This window comes from Onychomys torridus, chromosome 3, assembly GCF_903995425.1.
Source record: "Onychomys torridus chromosome 3, mOncTor1.1, whole genome shotgun sequence".
NCBI classification, from domain to species: Eukaryota; Metazoa; Chordata; class Mammalia; order Rodentia; family Cricetidae; genus Onychomys; species Onychomys torridus.
In genome coordinates this window covers 12,742,116-12,758,503 of record NC_050445.1, presented here as the reverse complement: position 1 = coordinate 12,758,503, position 16,388 = coordinate 12,742,116, and the positions used below count along the sequence as shown (strand labels likewise).

Genomic DNA, 16,388 nt, shown 5'->3' with positions numbered 1-16,388 from the left:
GATGTGCTACTTTTGTTTATATTGCATTTGTTTAACTCTGTGAAGCTGTGTTACTGTGCCTGTCTAAAACACTTGATGGTCTAATAAAGAACTGGCCAATAGCAAGGCAGGAGAAAGGATAGGTGGGGCTGGCAGGCAGAAAGAATATATAGAGGGAGAAATCTGGGAGAACAGATAAATCTAGCAGCCAGAGAAGGAGGAGGACTCCAGGGGCCAGCCACCCAGCCACACAGCAAGCCACAGAGAAAGAGTAAGATTTACAGGAGAACCGGAAAAGCCCAGAGGCAAAAGGTAGATGGATAAGTTAAGGAAAGTTGGAAAGAAAGTAAGCCAAGCTAAGGCTGGGCATTCATAAGTAAGAATAAGCCTCTGTATATGACTTATTTGGGAGGTGGGTGGCAGGGCCCCCCAAAAAGAGTAAAATACCAAAAACATCAATCTTTGGCAATAGAATGGGTTTCATAGAGGTAATATGTGACATCCTGGAATATGTGAAACCCTGTTGGAGAGAGGGAAGGAAGCAGAGAAGGAAGAGGAAGAAAGAAAAGGCAAAGAACTGGAGAAAATGTTTACAAGCCACACATAGAAACTCTCAACATACAACACTTAGAAAATGAACAAGAGACACAGAGACATGCTCTCCTCAAGAGAATACACAGATGGCAAGTAGGTACATGCAAGAAGTCCAGCATCATCAGCAAGCTAAAACCACAGCGATGTCTCACCAGGACAACGCAACTGGCCAAGATGAAACAGGACACACCAGAGGCTGGTGAAGAGTATGAAGAGTCACTTGTTCGAATCTCAGATGGTCTCTTAATAAAAAAAAAAAAAAAAAAAAATTAAATTAAATTAAATTAAAAAAAAAAAAAAAACCCAGAGCCAGATATCAGGATGAGAGCTGAAAGATCAGAAAGATCAGCCAGCCACTAGTTCTTACCTCTATGAAATCCTCAGTCTAAAGAGAGTAAGTTCCTGTTTCCTCATGCCTTATATACCTTTTTCTGCCCAGACATCATTTCCTGGGATTAAAGGTGTGTGCCATCACGGCCTGGCTGTTTCTTTCCTATACTGGATCAATCTCATGTAGCCCAGTGTGGCCTTGAATTCACAGAGATCCATATGGATCTCTGCCTCCTGAGTGCTAGGATTAAAGGTGTGTGCCACCACTGCCTGACCTCTATTCTAGTGACTGGCTCTGTCCTCTGATCCTCAGGCAAGTTTATTAGGGTACACAATATATTACCACGGTCACTTGGCAGGTTGATGGTGGAAATGTTAAATGCTTTAGCTATTGCAGAAGATAGCCCAGCAGGCTTTTGAGATACTGACCTGCAGATGAAGACTTCAGCTTAACCACAAGGTTGTATAGGAATGAGCAGAGTAGTTTCCTCATTGTAATCACAGGCTGAAAATCACAGGGTGTCTGTGAACAGGTGAGCAGTGTTTTTTGTTTTGTTTTGTTTTTTAAGCTACCAGAACTCATGTCTTGAAATACTGCCCAACAATAACAATAAAAGGGAAGTAACTATCGATACAAGCAATGGTCTACGTGAATCCTTTCAGGACTATGCTAAATGAAAACAAAACAAGAGTGAAATACTATCCAGAGCTGAAATGGCTCAGTGGGTAAAAGTGCAGGCCACCAAGTTCAAGTTCAATCCACAATGGTACGCATGTACTCACACATGCAAACACACACACACACACACACACACACACACACACACACACACAAAGAAATGTAATACAAAAGTTAAAATGTTATCCCAAAGTGCATCCAGATGCACGATTCCATGTATTTAAGTCTTGAAAAATTATAGAAATGGAAACAGGTTTTCAGTTGCCAGAGGCTGAACAGAGCGTGGGGTGATGTAAAGGGATGCTTCTGGTGGACCTGTTCTGTATCTTGACTGTATTAATGTCTATTTTCTGCTTACCGTAGCTTTCAGTACCATAATCCACAGGGTTAGGGGGAAACTGGGTCAAGGGCGCATGGATCTGTGTATTATTTCTTCCAATTCTTTATTAATCTACAATTTTCCCCAAATAAAGGAAAAGTCCAAAATAACATGCAAGGAACAGCTGTCTCAAACAAAACAAAACAAAACAAAACAACAACAAAAGCCAAAAAAAAAAAACCAAAAACAATATAAACTACAGACTAAGCGAAGATCAGAAGACCGAATATGAACAATGGGCGGGAGGTGCACCGTGCGTTTTTGGCTCTAGGTCCGTCTCCAGCCCTTGAAAACAGATCAGACTCTCAGAAGAAAAGTTAGCTGTCTCTTCTGCGTGGAGCACCGCAGCACACCGCAGGAGCTAGGAGAGTCGCGGCCTTCAGTCCCTCCACCCCACCCCACCATCCCCGCAGTCCCCCCACCCCACCCCACTCCACCCCACCATCCCCGTAGCGGCCCACCGAGCTCGCAAAGTTTCGGTTTTGCTTCTTCTCAGAGGGCCAGGCTTCACGCGTGCTTTCATATCCACGACTGTATGTGGCCACATATCTGAAAGCACTTTTCATTAATTGTCAGTAACGTCTGAAAATACTCATACCGAAAATGTATTAGAATGTTAACAATTCCTTCGCGTGGTTACAGTAAATGAAAAGGCTCTAAAACGTTCACGGTCAAGAGAAACTTAAGACGGGGATAAAACTTCGGTCTCTAAAAGTAGATCGAACTGAAGTTTGCTTAGTGGGCAGCTTCTTGCGAGGCACAGACTCCATTTAACAAGCCTTCCCGCCCGGGTCCGGGCCATCGGTTGTGGTTACGGGCACCGGGTGGCACTTTTAGGGGGCGGGCCTTGGCTCTCGGCGGCCGTGGCAGAGCTGGCACGACGAGTTCCCAGTGTGTCACCCCTGGGCGAACTCCGAGGCCTGCCCACTACCTCCCGGCAGGGGCGGCTCTCCCAGCGCAGTATGCGGCTGCTCTGGCCTGGGAAGAGTGACAGGGAGCAGCGCTCCGGCCCGTCCCCTCCTCGTCCGCCCGCTCCGCCCCATTCTTTCCCGGGAGCCCACCCGAGCCCGGGCGCGGCAAGGCGGAGCGGCCTTGGTGCTCGCCAGTTCCCGTTCCCCGATCGCGAGCCGCAGTGCCCACCCTGCCCTCCAGCTGCTGCCGTCCCCTCCGGATCCGCGACCCTAGTCCCCGGATGCCCACACTGCGGGCCCCCGAGCTCCCGGGCCACCAGAGCCAGCGTTCTGTCAATTTGGTAAGTCGTGGGGGTTGGTGCGGGCAGGCTCTCTGGATCAGCTGGGGAAATGTAAGGCTGCTGTCGAAATGCTCCGGCTGAAACCGGGCGGAAAAGCACCCCGCACCCCCCCCCCCCCCCGTTGCAGATGCAGTCTGAGTTTGGAGTCGTGCACTTCCGAGCCAGCGGCATCGAAGATCCCACTGTGATCTAAGGCCCGCATTCTCAGCCCGCCAGCCTGCAACTTAGAATCATCAAGTGTGGACCTCGCAGATCCAAACGACCAGACCATTCCACAGGCCAATTCTGTTGGAGTCTCTAAGCTATTACTTCAGAGCTGCCTGGGTGATTCTAATGTGCTCGTAGGGTTGGGAGCCAAAGACTAGACCAAAGGGTAGCCGCCAAAAGAAAGTGCCCGCTGTTTGGGACCTTCCCGAGTGCAGCGTGCAAACAGGCTGGCTGCTTCCAGGGACCTCCTGCGGTCCTGAGGTCCAGGGAGGACTTCCCTTGAGTTTCATGGGATACAAAAGAAGGAAGCAAGACAATGCTTGCTTGGCAGGGTCGCCTTTAAGGGTGAAGCCAAAGGTGTGCCTGCAGGGTAGACTCTGATTGCTTCCTTAAAAGCAAGCTTCCTTGCTTTAGATTTTAAGAATACCAGGAGTGTTCAGGGTAACTTCCAGGAAGTCTGTTGGGGAGGAGAGTCCTCCTGTTCATACCTGGGAGTAGATGCCAGTGATTGTAATCCCGGAGCCACTGGGAAAAGGACAGGCATCCTCATATATGCTGGTCAGGAGAGAGGCAGATTTTAAAAATCCAGGACCTAGAGGTAAAAAAGGACCCTTTCAAAGGCTGCAAGAGTAGGTTTTGTTTTTCTGGAATGGAGACCCAGTAAGCCTGGTTCCGATCTTATATTCTGTCACCTAGAGTGATGTGATCTGCAACAAGTTAAAAATGAGCCCTCTGAGCCTCTCTTTTCTTACTGATAAATCTGGACAGAGTGAAGCTAACAGCTGGATAAGGTGGCATTATCCGGCTGTTAAGGTGGTCCACAGCTGGGGCTCCGTTCCTGGAAGACAGAGTAGTGGTAATTTATGTGCCACCATTATCTATTTTAGTGTGCCCACTATGAAGGAGTGTGTTTGTCCAGAAACTGTCTTCCTTAAAGCCTCACTCTGCTGCTCCTCTGCATCAAATACATGTTTAAACAGTTCCTTTCAAGAAAGCTGGGCTGTCAGCAGGACTCAGAATTGATGCGGCACACATGGCTCTCCTGCTGGCAACAGCCGGAGATATTGCATCCAAAGTTCTTGGTTCGCTCTGGACTGTTGGCCAGGGACTCTTTCATCAAGGACAGTCAGGAATCTGTACGAGAGAATTCCAAATCCTGCCCTGACTGATGCCTGCCTTCCATCTGAAACTGCCACCCAGCCGCCCACTCTGATGGGACTGTCGCTGGCAGAATAATAGGGGCACTGTTTAGATACGTTCAAAATGTAAAGTGTGAAGCCATGGGGGCATGGAGGACAAGTGTCTGTAAGTGTATGTGTGGTCACTGATATTTGCTTCAACAACAAAATACCAAGGCTGTGTCTTGTATTCAAAGGAAAGGTTCACTGCTGAAAATGGAAGGCATCTGATTTCCAGAATTTGAATTTTTAAAAGACAGTTTCTTCTATGTTTTTCCTTTGGAAGGTTTTGGGCAAGATGAAGTTAGGAGAGCTAATATGTACTTGTGTGTCCTGTAGCAGCCCATCCTTAGATGTCTGCAGGTTATGAGTGTATCTGTGGAGGATCAGGGAGGGCAGGTGTTTCATCTGAACTTGACTCTGTAGTGAGAGGGAATAGTTGCTGTCTTTTCAATTAACTGATGGATTTCAGCCAGTGCTGGAACTCTGGCCAACACAAGACTTCCTGGCTTGGATGCTTACTTAAACTTGAATTTCATCTGGAATTGGCAGGCACCAAACTGTGGGCAGAGAGTCCTGTCAGTCACAGCAGGAAGCTCCACCCTCCCCATTTACTCTCCTGCCAACCCATGGAGAGTAGGCTGTCATCTGATGGGGCCCTATCCTGGGCTCTGATGGAACACAGTCCCTAGTAAGAGATGCATTTCTTTATAGCCAACAAGGCAATGAAGTACCATGCTTCCTTAAAACCAACAGGGTACCCAGTAAACTCACTTTAGAATTTGTTTTTGCTGACAAGTAATTTTCCTCTGAATTACAGAAAAACTATATGTATATATATTTGGTTTTTTTGAGACAGAGTTTCTCTGTGTAACCTTGACTGTTCTGAAACTCTCGCTGTAGACCAGGCTGGCCTTGAACCCACAGAGATCCACCTGCCTTTACCTCTAGAGTGCTGGGATTAAAGGCATGAGCCATCACCACCTGGCCAGAAAAGCCATCTTTTAAAGGAGTAATAAATGGTTGAAGACAAAGACCCAGGAAATGCCCAGTGAACACCTGATTGGCACTAGGTCTTGGTACATCATGATCATTACTACTGCTGTGTTGGGGACTGAACCTAACACTTTGAAAATTCTAGGCAAGAGCTCTGCCTTTGCACTGTAACTCTGCCCTCTTCTTACTTTTAAAATCTTGAGTCAGGGTCTCACTAAACTACCCAGGCTGTCCTTAAACTCTGTCTGTAGCCCAGCGAGACTTGGGCCCCACCACTTTAACCTCCTGAGTAGTTAGAGTTTCAGGCCTGCATCCTTCTATATTTGTTTAGAATGGAGATGTCCCTTGCTCTTCTGTTATATGGTCCCCACCACATATGTTACGGTTGGAAAAAGTGGGGGGTGGGATAGTAGTTAACGACTCTGTGGATGCTTTCACAGCCATGTACCACTAAGACAGTCATGTATTAATGAAGTAACTTCTTCAGAGAGCTGTGAGAAGGTTAAATTTTCCTTGGGAGAATATGTGTATTATTTCTAATTCCCAGGAGATTAAAAATGCAATGGCCAAGAACTTCTGTGCTTCATGTTAACAAAATGCCATTTCCCCCCTATGACCCACAGAGCAAACTTTCTGGAAGAAAGCAGGTAGAAGGCTAGACTTTCTCTTGGGGACAGGCAGTCTCTGTATACTACAGGACAACAGACCCTGTCTTGAGAGGGCATTCCTGGCTCTATTTAACAGTGGAGTTTTAAATTTTATTTTATTGTTATTATTATTTTGTGGCAGGGTCTCACTTAGTAGCCTTGGCTGTCCTGAAACTCACTATGTAGACGAGGTTAGCCTCAAACTCATGAATCCTCTTGCCTCTGCCTCTAAAGTGCTGGGATTGAAAGCAGGCATTACCATGCCTGCTACAATGGAGATTTCAAAAACATGCAACCAGGCTTGCTTCCTGGGGCTTCAAGTGCAGGATCTTGATCTCTGTAAAGCAGATAGCAGATGGATGTGGAAGAAACCTTGGGATGTGGAAGAAACTCACCATTACTTTATCCTTAACTAAAGGTGGTATCTTCATTTGTAAAATAGGACTTTCTTTCCAAACAGGGTGTTTTGAGCTAATGATGAGCTAATCTTCGAAGCACCCTCCACCTCACCTTGCTTCCAGTAACTGGTGATTACTGTGGTGATAGCAATAATGACAGCAACTGTGGTTCTAGGGCTGTTTACCATCTCCTCGTGTGACCTTGGACCAGGCTCTGGCGTCTGTAAAATCGGGGTCAATGCTCATCTGGATGAACCGGGTTGACACTAGGTTTGGTGAAATAAAGTGATGATACAACAGATTTCAGATAAGGACGAACAGGTCCACAGACTAGCTGCGTGACACACTGGGCTAAAGGATGCACGATGTGTTGTTTTTTTTTGCTTTGTTTTTCCCCCCACATTGTCTTCCCAACAGCCTCCAAGCCCTTAGCTGTATCTCCCATCTTCCAGGTCGGGTAGCTGAAGTCCCGTGAGGTTAAAGAACTAACCCCAAGTCAACAGTGTTCCACTCAGGATTTGCAGCCAGCCCAGCAAGCCTGGGCTCTTAATTTCTGCCTGGATGTTCAGTGGGACCCCACCCTCTCTGCTGGCCCCACCCACCTCTCCAGGTTCCTACCTGTAATTAAGGGCAGGTGTGCGCATGTTTCCTGCAGAGCGATGTTTCTGCCAGTTTAAGGAGTGGAAGTAGGAGCTTCCTCTTGTGCCTCTCAGATGACTTAAACCTCAACCATTGCTTGGACTGTAACTGAAAGAAAGCACACACACACACACACACACACACACACACACACACACACACACACACAGAGAGAGAGAGAGAGAGAGAGAGAGAGAGAGAGAGAGAGAACCCAAAAGCCTGTTACTGGTAGAGACTTAACTTTATTAGAGTGTATTATAATGTTTATTTTGTGATAATGTCTCCCACTGAATGCAGTAAAGTATGCCTTTATGGCAGGCAGGTGTGTGGGTGTGTGGGCATGTGGGTGAGGAGCACAGAACCCCTACCAGGATGGGACTCAGGTAAAAGTGACAGACTTTAAATAGTTCTAAGTACACCCCAGCTTTTAAATTTGTATTCATCTCCCTTATCCTTTGCACCCCAGTGGCTTCTCTCTCTCTCTTTTTTTGTTTTTGTTTTTGTTTTTGGTTTTTCGAGACAGGGTTTCCTCTGTGTCACTTTGAGCCCTTTCCTGGAACTCACTCTGTAGCCCAGGCTGGCCTTGAACTCACAGAGATCCAACTGGCTCTGCCTCTCCAGTACTAGGATTAAAGGCGTGCGCCACCACCGCTGTTTCTCTTCTTGATTTCTGCCAACTTTCCCAGAGGTTTGTGTGGGGTAGGGTGGAGGACGGAAGGGTGAATGTCAAGAGTAAGTGGTAGGTGCTTTAGCACATCCAGTAATGAAGTGGCCATTTCCAGGGGTGTGAAGTACTTTGCTGGCTCCTTAGGAAGGAGGAAGACCGGTATAAAACTGTCACTCCTGATTCTTCCTGGCTCTTTGGAGTTTCAGTTCTTCAACACGTTATCAGAAGGTCTCACTGGGAGCAGGGGTGTATAAATACTTGGGAACTGTGGGTATAATGCAATGATAGAGGGTGTGTCCAGAGTTCCCAAGGTCCTGGGTTCAAGCCCCAGCACTACTGAAAACATAAGGCTCAAGCATGTTTCCAGCTGGGTCTGGCAGTGCTTGCTTGGAATCCCAACTCTCTGGAGCGAGGCCTGGAAGAGAGCAGCTGTGGGGCCAGACTCTATAGAATAATGTGTGGGTTAATGAAATATACAAGCTAGTGGTGGTCATCCTTATGACAAGCTTCCTTAGATTCTGTGTTCCAAACAACAGCTATTTATTTCTTTTAGCCCCGGAGGCAAGGACTATGAGACTGGGCCTCTAGCAGGGTCAGGGTTAGTTGGTTCTCTACCTGGTTTACAGATGATCACTTGTGTCCTTGTGGGACAGATGGAGTAAACAAGATAGCATTCTTCTGTCCCTTCCTATAACTCCACGAGGCTCAACATGGGGCCTTCATCCCCAGGGTATCATTTAAACCTAACCATTACCCAGGGTCCTCTCCAAGGCTATCTGGCTGGGGGGTTAGTACTTTGACTCATGAATGGAAACATGGACATTCAGTCCTTTGTGGGGCAGGGTGTAAACATACAAGAAGATACATAATTATAAAATGTACTGAGTGCTGTAAGGAGCTCTGAGACAGATCAGAGCGTTCCTAGGATTAGAGGTCTGAGGTTCCTCTCTAGAGAGCCTTTCTGCAAGGAGTTGGGGATGTACACAAGGAGGAGTGAGATTTGAGAGTTAGGGAACAGCATGTCTGAAGCCCAGAGGGGGGAAGGAAGTGGGTATGTGAATAGTGAGTGAGTGGCTCTCTTGTGGAGAGAGGGAGAAGGGACTGAGAGGAGCTGGAGAATGAGCCAAGCTCAGGCCCAGCAGCGACTCCTGGGCTGAGTAAGGATGGGACTTTATTCTAACATGAAGTAGGGAGCTGCTGAAAATCCTCCTCCATCTTTACCTTATTGTCTTAGTTAGGGTTTCTATTGCTGTGAAGAGACACCATGACCATGGCAACTCTTATAAAGGAAAACATTTAAATGGGGTGGCTTATATTTTCAGAGGTTCAGTCCATTATCATCAGGGTACACATGGCGTCATGCAGGCAAACATGATGATGGAGAAGGAGATGAGAGTTTTGCATCTTGATATGCAGGCAACTGGAAGTAGACTGACTCACTGGGCATGGCTTGAGCATATATGAGCCCTCAAAGCCTGCCCCCACAGTGACACACTTCCTCCAACAAGATCGTACCTACTCCAACAAAGTCACACCTCCTAATAGTGCCACTCCCTCTGGGGGCCATTTTCTTTCAAACCACTTCACTTATCAATCTATAAGTAAGAGATCATGGGAAGTGTGTGTTGTAAGAGTGCCAAGGGCCTCACATGAGAGGGCAAAAACTTACTTCTATAGCAGACCCACTCATGATATCTAATCTACTCCCTTGAAAACCCCATTATTGTGACAGTCAGCTTTCCATTACTGTGACAAAATGCCAGAGATGATCGACTTAAAAGGAAAAAGGTTTCATTTTGACTCATGGATTCAGAGGTGTTGTAGCCATGATGTCTTGGCCCTGTTGTCTTTGCACCTATAATGAGGCCGAATACTATGACAAGGTGGTGGAGTCATGGTGCTAGAGTCCTACTAACTATTCCTTTCAGTGATTTGATACCATGGTGTAACGCCCTTCCACCTACTAAAGGTCCCACCATTTCCCAGTAGCACATAGGTTGGTAACTAAAACTTTAATATATTGGCTGCTTGGAGACATTTAGTTGTGGTCCATCATGAGGATGGGATCATCATAACCCAGTCTCCTTCAAAGGTCCCACCTCCACACCATGACCTTGAGAATCAGTTTCCAACACAAATATTTTGAGAGGCAGATGGTTAAACTATATCAACTATTGCAATATTGAATTCAGTAAGCCTATGCTACTCCATCCTCAGTACTGAAGAAAAACAGGAAGGCGGGGGGGGGGGGGGCAAGCAAGCCTGGGCTAGAGTGTGAAACAGTTCTGAAGGGGTGGAGGGAGCAAGCCTGGGCTGCAGTGTGAAACAGTTCTGAATGTAGGCAGTGTTTTCAACTTCTAGATGAAGGATCCTGAGCTCAGAATGCAGTGGAAGTGGGTTCAGAGTCAGGTGTGCCCAGCCTGCAGTCCCTGCTCTGAAGTTTCCTGAGAAAGAAGAGTATGAACGGGTGGGGCTCTTCTAGGCATTGAGCATCCTTCATCAGGAGCTCCAGTGGATGGTGTATGAGACATTCTAGTCCATTCCAGCTCTGGAAGCAGAGTGGACTGAGGTTGGGACTAGGTGGGATTAGAGATTGCAGGCACAAAATACTAGCTATCCTGTGGTTAGAGGGCGGGTCTCACACATCTGTTGTGCCACCTCTGGCTGAAAGAGGTGCTTTCCCCACCCTCATTATCTTTGAAAACCCAAATGCATCTTCTAGGGAATTTGCATATTGTTGGGAGGTACCTGGTTGGTTATGTTTTGCCTTTTTGTTCTTAGTGCTGTGGGTTGAAACCAGGACCTTTTAGATGCTAAGCATGGGCTCCATTCCTGAGCTACATCCCCAGAAACCAGGGTTTGCAAGGAAAAAAAAAGAAAGAAAGAAAAAAGAAAAAGAAAGGAAGGAAGAAAAGAAAGGAAGAAAGAAAGAAGGAAGGAAGAAAGGAAGGAAGGAAGGAAGGAAGGAAGGAAAGAAGGAAGAAAAGAGAGAAAGGAAAAGAAAGCAAGGACAGAAAGAAGAAAGGAAGTCTTTACTTGGCACATTCGGGTCACAGAGAAATGCTCCACTGCCCTCAAAAGCCTGCTGTCCTGTTGCTGGGTGGCTGCACCACCCTGTCCTTCTCCGTTGCCTGTATTGTGGCTGGTTAAACAGGTCTCCGTGTGATAGGCGCTCACTCTTCAAGGCCTGGCCCAGACTGTGCAGGCTCTGAGGAGGACAGTTTGGGATGGTGGTTCTGTCATCTCAGTGTCTCATTGACCCTCAGGGTCCATGCGCTCCTGTCTTCTCCATCTGAACTCCCATCTGAACTCCATGACAGATTTGTGTCCCGGATTCTGCTGGCTGTGCACATGTGTTCAGGTGGAGCAAGACAGACTTCATGGAGACCTTTGGCCAGCAGTCAGCTCTATGTTTATTTGTTCACAGCCAAGTTTCACCTCAAGCTTCTGTGGTGACTAATACATGCTATTCTTAAGAAATGCCTTTCATCTGAGACGCCTCAGACACTTTCTGTGTAGATACTAAATGCCACCTTCAGATATCTCCTGGGTTGCAGATCTGCCCTGAGTCTAGCAGCCCCTCCCACAATTGATATTACATGTACTTATTTATTTGGGAAGGGGCATTTTTGGAGGTCAGAGGACAATTTGTGGGAATCAGTTCTCTCTTTCTATGCAAGACCTGGAGATGAAACTCAGACCATCAGTTTGGCAGCAAGCCTAACTCAACAAGCCATCTTCCTGGCCTTCATGGGTACCACTTCTTCACTCCCTTTGAGAAATTCCAGGACTGGGTAAACCAAGGGGCTGATTTCTTGTATTTCTTCTTCTTCTTCTTCTTCTTCTTCTTCTTCTTCTTCTTCTTCTTCTTCTTCTTCTTCTTCTTCTCCTCCTCCTCCTCCTCCTCCTCCTCCTCCTCCTCCTCCTCCTTCTTTTCTTTTTGGTTTTTCGAGACAGGGTTTCTCTATGTAGCTTTGCGCCTTTCCTGGAACTGGCTTTGGAGACCAGGCTGGCCTTGAACTCACAGAGATCAGCCTGCCTCTGCCTCCCGAGTGCTGGGATTAAAGGCGTGCGCCACCACTGCCTGGTTTTGTTCTTATTAGGATTTTTTAAAAGCTTTATTTATTTTATATACAAGCGCTCTATCTGCATGTACAACTTTATGCCAGAAGAGGGCATCAGATCCCACTCTAGATGGCTGTAAGTTGCTGGGAACTGAATTTGGGACCTCTGGAAGAGCAGCCAGTGCGCCTCGGATGTTTTATGCACTGGCCCCTCAGCGAGGATCTCCAGTCATGATCTTTTTCAAAGCCTACATTCGAACAGGAAGAGTGTCTGTTAACAACAGTTGAGCATCGGTCTTAAGAAGGGGCGTGGTCACTAAGTTTCAGTGATTCACTTTCAAGCCCGTACACTCATAATGCTCAAAAACTGAGACCCGTGCTCTAACTTTGTCTTTTCCTCCCCCCTCCCCTTCCTTCTGTCTTACTTTTTCTCATCATGTAGCTTTGGCTGGCAACCTTCCTGTCTCGAAGCTGGGTTTACAGGTCTGTGCCACCATACCTGGCTCTCTAGTTGTTTTTGTTTTTGTTTTTAAGGTGGTAGCCATATGAAGGACTTAGAGCAATAGGAAGTGCCTGGGTGCAAATCTGCACTCATCCACTGATAAACTCAGGAGGTGGTGTTTCAGAAGTGAGTCTGTGGACTATGCGCATGCGCTGATGCCCCTTATTGCCAGTGTCTCTTGGCTTATGTAGCATGAATCTTAAAAGGTCTTATTAATAAAAACAAAGCCGGAGCCAGGTATTGGGGTGAACGCTGAAAGATCAGAGAGACAGAACAGGCCACAGCTAATCATACCTTGCCAATTCCTCAGCCAATCCTGTTTCCTCAAACTGAAAGCCTCTGAGTCCTCATCTGGAATAAATCTCAGCTGAACTGCTGCTAAAAGCCTAAAAGCATAACCAGGCTCTAGTTCCTGGTCCTCATGCCTTATATACCTTTCTGTTTCCTGCCATCACTTCCTGAGATTAAAGGCATGTGTCACCATACCTCTCTGTTTCCAGTGTGGCCTTGAATGCACAGAGATCTGGATGGATCTCTGCCTCCAGAATGCTAGGATTAAAGGTGTGTATGCCACCATTTTCTGGCCTCTATGTTTATCTAGTGGCTGTTCTGCTCTCTGATCCCAGATACGTTTATTAGGGTGCACAATATATTGGGGAACACAATATCACCACATGGAAGAGGATAAATAATTTCCAAAAGAAAGTACCATCTTCCATGAAACTGGTAGGGATAAAGTACATGGGAATCTGCAGTGGGAAGAGATGAGTTTAGGGGAGGACAGATTGAGGTGGAGTCTGGACCTTCTCTCATTTGGTCCCTACTGAAAGATGGGAAGAGTCATTGCTGAAGGGGGCTACTCTAGCCAGAAGCAAACAGAGAAAGCATTTGCCTCACAGCCAGGAGCCCTGGGTTCCAGTTTTAGTTGATCTACACAAGTCTTTGCCTTGCTAAGGGCCTCACTTTCCATGTTTGAGTGGGTGTATGGGATGGTCTGCTCTACTCTAGAAGCCCAGGATCCCAGAAGAGTGGCTGGCTTTGGGGCACTCTGTGTGGGGGATTTGGGGCCAGAGGAAGGAGATGCTTGGCTCTGTAGATGTGGAGGCATCACCGGACTTCCCAGAAGCTGAGCAGTTATGAAACAATGTCTGTACGTCACTGCTGAATTCTAAGGAATGCTTGTATCAGATGTGTCTGCATTCCTTTATTTGTGGGAAGGATGGCAGTGCCTGTGTGCCTGGGACTCAAGTTATATGGAAAGAGAGAGAGAGGGAGAAGCTCTGAATGGGGGATGATTTCTCTCTCTGCTTTGAAATGCTAAGGGATTAAACGCTTTTAGATGCTTAAAGTCAATGAGAGCCAATGGAGCTTAAAAGCACTCAGTAACTTCATCCACCTGCCCAGAGCTCTCCAGATAGATGTCCTGTCAATCATTTCCTGGTGTGGCAGAAACAGTACCAAACTGGGCTGTTCCTCCATGCTAAGTTCATTAAGAGATTGACAAAAATAAAAAATAAAAAATAAAAAATAAAAAATAAGAAAGAGAGAAATGTGGATTTGGATCATGTAGCAGAGATGACAGGACCCACTTAAGTGGTTTGGTTGAGCATGTGTGCCTTACATTGCCGTACGAGTGCTGCAAAAGAACAGGCTAGACACTGGTATCCATTAGCCAGATCTTAGGATGAGTTAGCCCACCCAGTCACTGCCTGACCGCTGGAGGAATGGAGAGCCATGCTGCTCAACTCAACACTTTAATCCATCCAAGTAGTTCATATATATGCAAATACAGCATAACAGTCTTCAACACTGGAAACCTCCTCAGAGAGGAGGCTGTGGGATTAAAGTCCCCAGAATGACTCTTGCACAAGACAGAAGCTGTTTCATAAAGGAGAGTGCAGATGTGACCCTTAGCATTCATGGATGTATGTTACAAGCTGTGCCTGAGGTTTTGGTCACACTGGTGTCTGGACCTGGTGTGTTCTGAGTGGCACTTTCCATCTAGATCATTTCAAGTCTGAGATGGCAGCACTTATTTAAATTAGGAATGACTGGTGGTTTTCACCGGCTTCCATTCAATAAACAAATTCTACTCATATTTCTAGTGTTCAAGACTGTACAGTCTTTTGCAAGCCCATATTGTGTTCATCAAGTTCTGACCTTGCTGCAGATGTTATTTGCTGCTAGTACTTGTGTGTGTGTGTGTGTGTGTGTGTGTGTGTGTGTGTGTGTTTGTGTGTGTGTGTGTGTGTGTTTCACTACATAGCCCAGGCTGCTCTAGTACTTCACTCATGATGCTCCTGCCTCAGCCTCCCAAGTGCTAGGATTTCAAACGTGCTACTATCCCCCACTCTAAGACATACCTTTAATAAAAAGGGAGAAAGAATCTGAAATGTTTCATTGGTAATTATTTGGATGGGGGCCAATAATGGGTAGGAATGAGAGAGGTGCCTTGCCGTCATCCATCTGCTTCAGAGAAATCAAATTACAGCATTTCTGGGATAGGGTTTAAGGGCTAGGGGTATGTCTCAATGGTGAAGTGCTGATCTAGCCTGCATGGTTTGGGGTTTAATGCCAGCACTGGGGACAGGGGTGGGTGGGGGACAAAACAAAACAACAACACAGAAGTAGAGCACCAGTGAGAGACCAAGGTAAATGCTCCACCAAACTCTAACTTGGAGAACCAATGAGTTCATTGAACTTACTTACAGAGCTTACTTATAAAAACATGGGTGACCCAAAGCAGCCACATCACAGAGTCCTACCCTAGCCTAAATGGTGGCTTCCCCATAGCTGGATAGATGGAGTCCCCTCTGAGTTCAGCTAACCTTCCACACCTCTGGACACCACACAATCACGTGACGATTGGGCAGGACTACTTACCACTAGGAGGGAGGTGTGTATGGCTGGAATCTCAGGGGAGGGGCTAATGGACCATCCCTTCTGCTTCTTCTGTGACGGATGTCAATAAGCCCAATCTTGACAGTCACTTAAAATAAGCCCAAGTTGAAGCTTGCTCACAGGTCATCACAGCTGCCCCAATGGAGATAGTAATGGACAGTGTTCTACCACATACTGGAGAAGAAGGGGAAGGCAAGGGTGCGGGGAGATCGATCATTCTGGAACGTGTTTGCTGTGCAACTCCAAAGACCAGAAACCATGTTATTAAAAAGCCAGGCATGCTGGTGTGCACTGGTAATCCCCACACTTGGGAGAGTGACAAGGAGATCCCTCGAGGTCATTGGCCAGCCAGCTTAGCCCAGTCAGCAACCAGTGAGCCCCAGCCTAATGAGAGACCCTCTCAGAAAAGGGAAGGAGAGGACCCTAAGGTACACAACGGAGGAGTTTGATCCCTGTGGAGCATGCTCATCCACACAAAGAGCCCCCAACATACCCCCACACCCTCTCCAACACACACCCACACTCACACAAAGGAAACAAAAGTGAGGACATGTAGACATGACCGGTAAACAACATTTCCTCTGTGTGGTGCTGCTTGAGGTCTAAGGATTTAAAAAACAAACAAACAAACAAAAAAAAAACCACAATCACTTGAAAGTTTCTTGGCTTTTCCAAAAAAGTTATTTCTGTGGGGTGTTTCTTCCCTCTTTTTAGGTTCCAACTAGGCTATCAGTTGCTAGGCCCTGCCCAACTGAATATAAAATAAATCTGTTTAATCTAGAACCTATCCTATTTACTGGGGTATTTCCCCAAACCAGAAAGAGCTTTCACTATTCTTGGGTGCACATGGCAATGGAGTCTGAGACTTTAATGAACACTGTTTCCCTAAATAAACACTATTTCCTTAGGTGGACACACTGTTTCCTTAGGTGGATGCCGTTTCCTTAGGTGGACACTGTTTCCTCAGCAGCTTCTC

General features: G+C 46.6%; 1 protein-coding gene across 2 annotated transcripts in view; it reads left to right on the top strand.

The window, feature by feature from the left end:
* The first annotated feature begins 2,845 nt into the window (after nt 1-2,845).
* Nucleotides 2,846-16,388, top strand: part of Nod1 (nucleotide binding oligomerization domain containing 1) — a 56,323-nt gene continuing 42,780 nt past the window's right edge. For both annotated transcript variants that reach the window (XM_036182628.1, XM_036182630.1), the window contains exon 1: nt 2,846-3,213. The gene's annotated coding sequence lies outside the window, so the exon portion shown is untranslated. The remainder of the gene's footprint in view (nt 3,214-16,388) is intronic.